The following is a 12,116-nucleotide window of genomic DNA, read 5'->3' as shown; positions in this document are numbered from 1 at the left end:
CCACATTAAAGTTAATTACTAAGGATTTGCAAATATTATAAATATATGTTAGTGCTTTGCTATTAATTAAATATCAAAAAAGAAAACAGAAAGAAAAATAGTCCAAATGAGTTTTAACTCTAAATATGAATATAATAGTTAAGTGTCTAGAATAAAATATAGCAGAATATTTACAGGTTAATGATCAATTAATAAGTCATACTTTGAGACTAAATACAAATTTTGTTACTTCAAATATTTACCAATTAGTGTTAACATCTCCTTGTGATTCTTGCTAAATCAATTGTCAATTATCATAAATACTGATTTTCTAACTCCATCAAAATCTTAACAAATAAATAGAAAATATAAGAATGGAAATTATAAAACCAGAAAATACAACAACCCATATTAAAAAAAAAAACTCACCAGAAGTGATAAAGAACAGAACTAGTATAAGAGAAATAATAGGTATATTTAAAGATAAAAATAACATAATCTGAATAAGAGAAAGAAAATAGACTGAAAAGAAATGAACCCTAAGAACCTGTAGGAAAGTAACGAAAATCTGTATCATTAGACTCTCAGATAGAGGAGACAGAAGTGTGCCAGAATGAAACAGTTCACAATAAATAATGGTAAAAACACTGCAAATTAGCAAAATACATAAATTTAAAGATTTGAGAAGTATAATAAACCTCAAACAAAATAATCACATCAATACATATTAGAAGTTAACTTAAGAAAAACTAAAGATAAAAACAAAATTTTGGAAGCAGGTAAAGAGAAATGATACATTACCTATAAGGAATAATAGCAGACATCTCAATTGAAACCATGGAATCCAGAATCAAGTGTTATAACATTTTGAAGTATTGCAAGAAAAGAGCCATCAATGCAGAATTCCATGTCCATCAAAAATAACCCTCTAATATAAAGATGAAATCAGGATGTTCTTGACTAAGGGAAAACTAAGAGATTTTTATTACCAGCTAACACACTCTAAAAAAAATTGTGAAAGGAACTTCTTCAGACAGAAGATAAATGATACCATTAATGATATCATTAATGAAAAAAGAACAATGAAAAAATAAAAACATGGACTTGAGCTCTTCTTTCTGAGACTCTGATGTAAAAGGCATCAGAACTGCTGTTGTCAGTCTCTAGGAACCTGGAGGCCTCCACGTTGTGAAGAAGTCTAGAACAGCTAACTTGGGATGAGAGGCCTCCTAGTGGAAGAAAACTCCAAGATGACAGCCAGTAGCAACTTCTAGACATGTAAGTAAGGTCATTTGGGGGTTTCTAATTCCAGTCAGACCCAAAGATGCCTACCTGTAGCCATATGAACAATCCCAGATAAGACCAGCAAGAAAACCAACCAGAATGCAAACCAACAGAATTAATTATAAATAATAAATATTTCTTGTCTTAAGTCTGTATTAAAATTTTCTTAAGAAAATAAAGATGTGTCAGACATGGTGGCATATGCCTGTAATCCCAGAGGCCTGGGAGGCTGAGGCAGGAATATTGCAAGTTCAAAGCCAGTCTGAGGCACTTAGTAAGGCCCTAAGCAACTTAGAGAGATCCTGTTTCAAAATAATAAATAAAAAGGAGCCGCTGATATATCTCAGTGGAAAGCACCACTGGGTTCAATTCCTACTACAGCTGAAGGGAAGGGAAGAGAAGAGAAGGGGAGGGGAGGGAGGGGAAAGGAAAGGAAAGAGGGAAGGAAGGAAGGAAGGAAGGAAGGAAGGAAGGAAGGAAGGAAGGAAGGAAGGAAGGAAGGAAGGAAGGAAGGAAGGAAAGAAGGATGAAGAAACAGATGAGATGTAGATTGAAAAAATACTTCAAAACACATACCTGTGAAAGGACTTGTATCCAAAATATATGAAGACTGCTTACCATTGTGGGGAAGGTCACTCAGAAAACACTCTAAGTCCCAATTTTGTCCAAATTGAAGAGTCTTTATTTAGCAGGTGAATGCTCCCTACAGGACCACAACTGTCTCTGCAAGTAACAGCCCCAAGCCTGAGCATTTTAGGATATTTAAAGGCAAAAACTACATCTGGGCTGATGTAGCTATAAGCAAGCAGGTACAGAAGCTGGACTGGGCAGTTAGTGAGACAATACAATGGGTACATTGGTATTTTGCACAGGACTTTCCAGGTTGGCATAACAGCAAGCAAGCAGAAGGGAAATGAGTCAAAATAATCCTAATTCAGTAGAAGTTAGAGAATGGTTACTAACGTCTAGACAATCAGTCTCTGACAAGGTACATCACCCAAGAAAAATGGAAACCAAAGAGAACAATTTTACATTGTCTAAGAATTGCTATTTTGTGTTGCCAGGTACAGAGGTGAGGTTTTCCCACAGGAGAAGCATTTCTTACATGATATGGAGTCTCAGGGTAAAATGGAGTCTGTTTGGTCATTGCCCATATAGCCTGGCCCATAAATACAATTTAATTAGAAGACAATCTATTTTTTTAAATGGGAAAATATTTGTATCAGTTCTTCATTAAAGAAGATATATGGCGAGGCATGGTGGCATACAACTAAAATCCCAGCAGCTCTGGAGGCTGAGATAGGAAGATCACTAGTGGCTCAGTAGTCAAGTACCCCTGAGTTCAATCCCTGATACCCTCCCCGCCCCCCAAAAAAGAAGAAGATATATGGAAGGCCAGTAAGCAAAAAGATGGCCAAAATTACTAGTCATTATGGAACTGAGTTACTTTTTGGTGATTAAATGAAACCAACTATTGATAACAATATGCAGAAATCTCAAAAACATTCAGAAGGAAGTAGCTAGATACAAAATGTATCTATTCCATGATTACATTACATAAAATTTAAAATAGCTAAAAACAATTATAGGATAATGAAAACAAAACTGATTTATTCTGGAAGGTAAAAACCAATAATTGGGAAAAGAGAGAAGGGAACATTTTGGAATTATAGAATGATATGTGTGTTTATTAAGGTAGTAGTTACCTGAAAATATACATTTATTAAACTATTCATACTTTAAACTTATGAATTATGCTTCTTGTTAAATATAAATCACACACCTAAAACAGAGAAATAGATAAAAATCAATATTAAATACAACCTAATATTATCATTATAAATTAGAAAGATAAAATTTTCTCAAAACAAAGAACTTTACAAGTGATTTATTCTTCAGAAATTGAGTCATACCAATATAGTGCCGCAGTCTTGGCTGGGCACAAGATCAGGAGCCACCACACTTAGTAGATTCAAACAGCAATTCTTTATTCCCGAACTCACACCGGCCTTTACACACACGTCCTGGGGAAATTCAAGTTCTGCCCGCACAATTCTCAATTCCAGGAGAACTCAACGGGAACTCAGGCAGCAGGAACGCCCTATTCCCAGCAGCAATAACCTTAAACCTGGAATTTCCCTAAACCCAGATTGTCTTAAACCGGGAATGCCCTAAACCCAAATTGTCTTAAACCGAGATACTTCCTAAAACCTACAGGATACACCCTAAACCTGGATCCACCCTTGTCCTTGAGCAGGGTCACCTTTCTCAAACACACATGCAATGTCACAGCAAATTTCCAAGGCAAGTCCATTTAACATGGGGTACGCTGGCAAGGAAATTTCGATGCGTCATTCCTACTTGGCAATGGCCCTCAGCATTATAGTTTAGCTGTGTTTCCCAAAAGCTCATGTGTGAAACAGTACAAGAAAGTTCAGAGGTGAAATGTTTGTGTTGTGAGAAACTAAATCTAATCAGTGTATTAATCCACTAGGGATTAACTGGTGGTTAACTGAATGAAGGTAGAATGTGGCTGGAGGAGATAGGTCATTGAACACATGTCTTTGGGGTATATATTCTGTCCCTAGTGAGCAGAACACTCACATTGCTTCCTGATTGCCATGCCCTGAACTGTTTTCCTCCACCTTATTCTTTCATCATGGTATTGTGGCTCATCCTGGGTCTAGACCAATGGAGTCCACTGTCTATGGAATGAGATCTCTGAAACCATGAGCACCAAATAAGCTTTTCCTCCTCTAAAATTGCTCTTGTCAGATCTTTTTTTCACAGCAGAGTTGCTCTAATGATCCACCCTTGTGAGAACCAACTGGGGTCCCACGAGAACTGTCTTAATCCATTCTGAGGGGAGCATCCCCAATGATCTAACAGCCTTCCAGTAGACCCCGCCTCTTAAGTTGGTACCATTAGCCGACAACATTGCCATACTTGGAATCCAGCTTTCAACACACAAACCTTTGTGAAGTGCACTCCCAACCATATCCAAACCATAGCGCTTTGTAAATAAGAACAAACTTAGTTTCATTACAAATTATAGTGTAGCCTATAATTGTTTCCATTACAAAGCATAATGATTCAGATTATTTATAATAATCTGACAATATTATAATAACAATGTCTATTTTGGATGGAATCTTACAACAATAAGAACTATTAAAGAAGCAGGCAAGGAGTCTCTGTGAGTTATTGAAATAATACAGAGATAACGGGGTGGCACCTTATTTGTAAAATCTGATCTTTAAAAATGTGTTTTCCAAGTGTTCTTAGCCCTACTGAAAGAGGATAAAATAAGGAAGAAGGATAAGTGGATTCTTATTACAAAAATGCCACTGGGGATAACTATCAAAGTGTTATCAGGAGACTGAAGAGATAAAAATAATAGAAGTAGTAGGCACAGAGAGAATGGAGGTTTTGGCCTTATTAGCCTATCATACCCAGCATGTATGTTTTACCTGCTCTATCCACTCTACCCAACCATTTGTTGCTAAAGACAGCTTGCTTTCTAAGCATGGAGAAAAAAATTGTTAAATATGTCCTAAAAATTTGACAAGCAATCCATATCTAGAACATACTTTTCTTGCTCATTATTCCACTGTCACATGATTATTAGTTTCCTATATGCAATGGTTCTCAAGCTTTGTCTTGGTCTTGCATCACCTGGAGGGTGTGTTAAATCACAGATTGATGAGTTGCTCTCCAAGAGTTCCTTATTCTGTAGGTTGAACCTGAGAGTTTCCATATATAACAAACTCCTGAGTGACAAATTGGTACTGATCTAGGGACCACATTTTGAAAACAGTGTCATATTATATATTGCTTTGACATCCATCTTATTTATCTAAAGTATAAATTAGTCTTTCAAGATTAACTGTAAGGGAAATGAAGCTGAGGAGATACTAAGCTGTCTTACATCTAGGAACAATGCAGGAAATAAGTAAATCCATATAGCAAGTAATAGGTTTAAACGAGGTGCTAATTAGAATTGAGCTGCTTGTAGAAAATCGGATAGAAAGAAGGGAAGACAGGAGAGAGAGGTGAGGAGTTAACTGATTTATTTTTGTCAACTTTGTGCCAATTGGCTCTGAAAGCTTTGAGCAGAAGTGGCTTCTGAAGTCAGTTAGTGGTAATTGTGATAGAACACTTTTAGGGCTGTGAGAGAATTCTCTAGGGCTGCCTAAGTCCCCTGTCATCCCTGAACCCTAAAAGGAGTCTGCCACACAAAATTTTTCAGCACATTTGGACTTGAGGTAGAAGGTAATAAGTTCATTTTCTAGCCTATTCATCACTCCACTGGGGATAAATTTGAAGATAATTAGTCCTTTGTGGAATAGTTTCTCCATTGTTTAGTTCAACTTGAAAAATGTCTTCTGTAAAACACACATACCTTTGGGGAATTATAGAGCTTGCTTTCATTATCTTGCTGATATACTAAGTAATTATTGCAGTACAGTTGTTATCAGGTGTTCCCTAAACTGTCTCAGGGAATCTGCCTTTGAATTATGCAAGGCAGTCACACCATAAGAAGCATTAGTAATAACAATATATATTATATAGTGCACACACACACACACACACACACACACACACGATTATCATACTATTTATTACTAACACTATACATAGTATAAACTGAGTATTGGGCCATGACCGGAGAAAATGGAAGGTTAAGCAACACAGAAGATGTTCAAAAATGGAGGTATGAGATTGGGTAAACTAAATGTGTTATTTGAAAATAAATATTTTATTTGAAAATAAAAACTAAGTAATTATAAAATTAGTTCCAGGTATATGAAAAAACACATCCTACCCTATCTCTATCATACATACAGCTCTGCAACATAATATTTGAAGTCTGAAAAAAAATAGTAGCAAGGTGACTGAAAGACCATAATCTAAAGTACCACCAAATCAGTGGTCAGTTAATCATGGTTTTCATCCTTTGGTCCAAGAGTAAGGTGCAATCAGAAAATTGAGTTACAGAAAATAGTAACTGAGGCCCCATTTCTCTGGCTATAGTACCTAAAATAGGAGCACCCAGGAAATGAAATATGCTGAGGGGGAATTTTGATGAGTCTGGACCTCAGGAAAGAAATTCCATTAAATTATTAAATAAACTAAAGGGTTACCGTAAAACTGCACAGAATTAGAATTCATATTGATTGGCATAATAAAGACTTGGAAAATTTAACTAACAAAAAAATTTCTGGCTAGACTGGACTGCCACTGGGTAATGCACACATAGGATAGATCTGCGTAGCTAAGCAAAGATTCTGATAACTGATGTTGAAACCTCTTTCTAGAGATGATGGGATAAAACAATGACCTGACATTAACCAGGTAAATTTTTGCCAAAATTTTTCAAAAGATTTAAAACAGATTCCAAGTCTCAAAGATTGCATCCCAATCCAAACATTCATTAGAAATGAAAACCAAAAGATGATCAATAGACACAAACACTGAAATGCACAGATGTTGGAATTATCTGACATAGATCTTGAATCAGATATTTAAAATTTTTGACAAGCAACTGAAAATACTCTTAAAATTATTAAAAAAATATGTAGGTCTCAGTCATGGTATATAAAGTAGAATGAGATATAAATGACAGATCTGAAAGATACAATGACTGAAATGACTCACTGAATGCACTCAAAAGCATAATGAAGATAATGTTAAAACATGAGTGAAATTGAAAATAAATCAGTAGAAATTATCCAACTTGGAAATCAGAAAAGGAAAAAGATTTAATGCAAAGTAACATAGCTTTGTGGGCTTTTGAAAATAACAAAAAGATATAACCTTCTTGTCATCACAATCTCAGACAGCAGAAAGCACTTGGTACTAAAAAAAAATACATTTAAGAAATAATAGCAGAAAACTTCCTAAACTTGGCAAACCATTCAAGCCTACAGATTCAAGAAGCTGAATTAAACCAAACAGAGTAAAAAAGAAATTTCAAGCTCAAATCATAATCAAACTCTTTAAAGCTTACAACAAAGAAAAATATTGATAGTAACCCCCCCACAAAAAGGGCACATTGCTTGTAATGAAAGATTTTTAATAACTGTAGATTTCTCGCCAGAAACTTCAGAAGGAAATAGCATAAAATTTTTCAATTGCCGATATTTAGAAGAACTATTAAGAATGAAGATGTAAGTAAAATAAGAGCATTTTTTGCTAAGAGAGCTGATGAAAATGAATTGCTAAATGAAGTTTTTCAGATGTAATGGAAATTCTACCAGAAGAAAATGGTATATCAGAGATAATAGGCATGAAAGTGACAAATATATTGGTAAATATAATAGATTAGTATTATCCTCTTGTGTTTTTAAAAATATATTTAATAGTTGAAAGTAAAAAATGATACATTGTCTGAAAGTAGTTTTTCCATGTATTTAAATGTAATACATAAGATATCTATAGCATAAAGGGAAGAACGTAAATACCCATGTGCTATAGAAAATCCAGAAGTTTTCTCTACTCCATTTAAATGATAAAATATTGATTCTATCTAGACTATGAAAAGATAAATATATAAATATGGTTTTCCAAAGTTACTAGTTAAAAAACTACACAAGAAAATATAGTTTAAAAACCCACAACAAAGACACATTAAAGAACTAACAAAGTTGTAAACCTAAAGGCAAGTATGTCAATGATCACATTGAATAGAAATGGCCTAAATTTACCAATTGAAAGGCAGAGATTGTATTGGGGATGTAGATCAGTGGTAGCCAGCAATTAGATCAGAAACTTTTCAACTGCTACAAGAAAACATATAGTCAACACTCCAATATGTATACATAAGTAAGCAAAAATTTCCTTGATAAGATTCTTAAGGCTCAGGAAATAATACCAAGAATTAATAAATGGAATAGCATCAAATTAAAAAGTATCTGTATAGCAAAGGAAATAACAGCATAAAGAGAGAGCCTATGAATTGGAGAACATATTTGCCAGCTATTCTCTTCCCCCATATATATATATATATATAATATTTAAAACAAAAAAACCCGTATTAAATAAATAGGCAAATAAAAAAACCAGACACTTCAAAAAAAGCATAATTGGTTAACAAATATATTAAAAATGTTCAACACCTTTAGCAATCCAGGAAATGCATATTAAAACTGCATTGAGTTTTTCTCTCATTCCAGTTAGGATGACAATCATCAAAAATACATATAATAATAAAAATAAGTACTGGTGAGGTTGTAGGGAAGAAGGAACTCTTATATGCTATTGGTGGGATTGTAAATTAAGGCAACCACTGGACATCAATCAGTATGGAGTATCCTCCAAAGACTAGGATTGGAATTATGATATGACCCTGCTAGACCTCTCCTCAGCATTTATCCAAAAGAATTAAAGTTAGCATATTATATTCATACATGAACACCACTTTTTATAGCAGCACAATTTACAATTGCCAAATTATGAAACCAATCTAGGTGTCTGTCAAAAGTTAAAGAAAATATGTGTGTATATAATATATATAATATATAATATGTACAAATACATGTAAAAAATGAAGTTTTATTCAGTAATAAAGAACAAAATTATGTCAGTTGAAGAAAGATGGATGGAACTGGAGAGATTTTATTAAGTGAAATATGCCAGACTCAGAAAGTAAAGGGATATATATATATGTGTGTGTGTGTATATATACACACACACACACACACACACACACACACACACACACAAAACACCTTTATTTATTTTTATGTGGTTCTAGAAATTGAACCCCATGCCTCACACATGCAAGGCAAGTGCTCTACCACTGAGCCACAACCCCGGCCCATATGATTTCTCTTATATGCAGAAGCCAGAGAAAGTAAAGGAAAAAAAAAAGAGATCTCATAAAAATAGGAGAGAGACTAGAATGGAAAGGAAAGAAGCACAGGAGGACGAATGAGAAGAGGGAAGTACTAGGGGGTGAATTTGACCAAATCATATCCATATTAAACAGGTCACAATCCCACTGTTATGCATAATTATTATACATCAATAAAATTTTTTTTAAAAAGGTCAGTATCATAAGTACAACATTTATTTCACTTGTAGTAAGAGAAAATCTAAACTTTCTATAAAAAGGAAGTCCACATTTCTTAGTGTGTTTCAGGAAGTCCAATACCCCCCTTAGATTTGGAGGAATTCACTTTGAAGTATGACTGTTGTGTCCAGCATGTGAAGGTGGAGGATCTAAATTGCTTCTTTGGACTTTTTGGCCTCAATGATCCACAGATAGAGTCAAATGGATGAATGTAGCCTGGCAGCTTGAGAGATCTGGGTGGACAGAAGGGAACACTGCTGCCTTAGGACCTGGTTCCACTCTTGGGGGACTGGCCCCCTGGCAAGTTTGGAAAAGTCCCTTGATGTGCTTGCTGATTCTCAGGGTCTTTTTCAGAAACTCTAGCCTGTTTTGTAACTCCATCATCTCCTTTTGATTTCTGGAGAGTTTGGATCTTTCCTCCTTCAGCTCTTGAACCAATAAAATTACTTCTTCCATCAGCTTCAAGTTGGTACTCTTTGCCTTCCTGTAATCATCTATTAGGCTAGATATATTGAGAGTCTTTCTCTGCCCTGGTCTTCTCTAAGGATGACTCAATCTCTGCAAGCTCCTTTTTAGCAGCACTAAGTTTGTTAATGAGTTGACATCTCTCCTCTATACTTGCAGCCAGTGCTTCTGCCAGTTGCTTTTCATATCTTGAAAGGTTAATAAAATAGGTACTTGTCACTCCGTTTCTCTATATGCTTAACAAAACACTGTTGAAATCTTAAGAACTGTTTGCTAATCTTGTTCTCAGAATGTGCTGTCCCTAACTGTGGACTGTCTGCTAATCTTGTTCCCAGAATGAGCTGTCCCCAACTGCCAAACTACAAAATGTAACTTCTCTCACTACCCTCTCCAGGGAAAGTATATAAGCTCTGCTCAAGCTGTTCTCAGGGCTCTATCTCTATTTGCTATAGAGGGAGCCCTAGCATGCTGGTCTCCAAATAAACCCACCCTTCTGCTTTTGCATAAGACAGTCTCTTGCGGTCTCTTACTCCGACGTTTTGCTGGATCCTTACATTCTGACATAAAGTCGACTTTTAACAAACTGAACAACTCTGAATAAAAATAAGAGACCCACCACTAAAACAATGATGGGAAGACATACAAGTATCTCTCCATGGAGGCTGTGAACTTTTGAGTTGTGGATTCAGGTCACTGGGCAACAGCTCAACCACCACCTTATTTAGCTTCTCCAGGAAAAGCATAAAGCCAAGCTCCACAGAAGATCGGACCCATTCCATGGTGCTGCAGCCACCACAGCAGGCATCTGCCCAGTAACCAGGGATCCAGAGCTACAATAGAACCTGGAGAATACTCCAAGATTCTACCTGGAAACCCAGCCAGAAACTGGAACCTTGGGTTAGTCAGTTACTTGATTGGTGGTATAGGGGAAATTTTGAAAAATATGCCTGTTTCTATTACTAATGATCTTTTTTTTTTTTTTAGTTGTAAATGGGCACAACAGATTTATTTTGTTTATTTAGTGGTTTTTTGTTGTTGTTTTTTATGTGATGCTGGGGATCGAACCCAGTGCCTCACACATGCTAGGCAATTGCTCTCCATTGAGCCACGGATTCTTACTCATCTCCTCCTTTTTATTGTTGCATCAACATAAAAACTTATTCAGATTAAAATGCAAATGTCTTAATCTTAAGTCTGTGACTTGACAAATGTTTAAAACAATGCCCTCCTCACCTTCTAACACCCCTATGAGTACACAAATCATGTCCATTGACAAAAAAAAAAAGAATCCCCTATAAGTTCCAATCAATACCTACCATATGCAGCCTCTATTTTTGTTTCTATTTACATACATCATCTTCACTGCTTTGTGAATAGCAGAGAAATAAAATAAATCACAATGTTTACTTTGAGATCTGGCAAGATGATATTGAGTAATTTGGCATTGGAATGAATATATTATGAAATATATTGATGAACATTTGTATTGTTTAAATGTGCACTATTAAGACCAAAGATGTAGATGTTCATGCACATGTTCTATTCCTTTTTTAAAAATTTTTAATTTTTTTTCACATCTTCATACATGTATTTTGTATAATGATGTTCTATTTCTATAAATGTGTTTTACTGCCACAGGAACTAGAAGTTCTGTGTTGGTACCTAGATAATGAATTCCATTCTTTTACATGTGGAAATCCAGTTTATCCAGCACCATCTGTTCAAGATACTGCACTTTCTCCAGGTATATATTTAAACACTTTTTGAAACAGCTTTATTGAGATATTTGATATGTCTAAAATTTACCCTTTTAAATAATATTCAACTCATTGATATTTTGTCAATGTACAGAGCTGTACAAATATCACAATCTACATTTAGAACATTTCAATCACAGAAAAAGTTTCTTCTTACTTTATTGGTTCAATTTTTTAAATTGTCATAAGATTTGACAAGTGATTTAAATAAATTTATATCTTACAAAAATATACAGAATTGTATGATACGGTACTGTTAATACATGCTTCATTATATACTATTTAATAATCCAGATATATTTTTTCCCAGTGCTTGAGATCAAACCCAAGACCTTGCACATACTAGGAAAGCACCTTACTACTAAACCACATTCCCAGCTCAATGATCAGGATACTCTTTGAGAAAAGTTTTGTTAGACATTTTCATCATTATGAAAACATCATAGCATCTATCTGTCCAACTGAGCTAGGCTATCACTAGGCAATGTAATCTTATGGGATCATTGTCGTATAGGCAGTTCATTGTTAACCAAAATGTTGTTATATTATGTATCTGT

Source organism: Urocitellus parryii, chromosome 5, assembly GCF_045843805.1.
Source record: "Urocitellus parryii isolate mUroPar1 chromosome 5, mUroPar1.hap1, whole genome shotgun sequence".
NCBI lineage: Eukaryota > Metazoa > Chordata > Mammalia > Rodentia > Sciuridae > Urocitellus > Urocitellus parryii.
The sequence above is the reverse complement of the archived record's forward strand: the minus strand, read 5'-3'. Positions refer to the sequence as shown.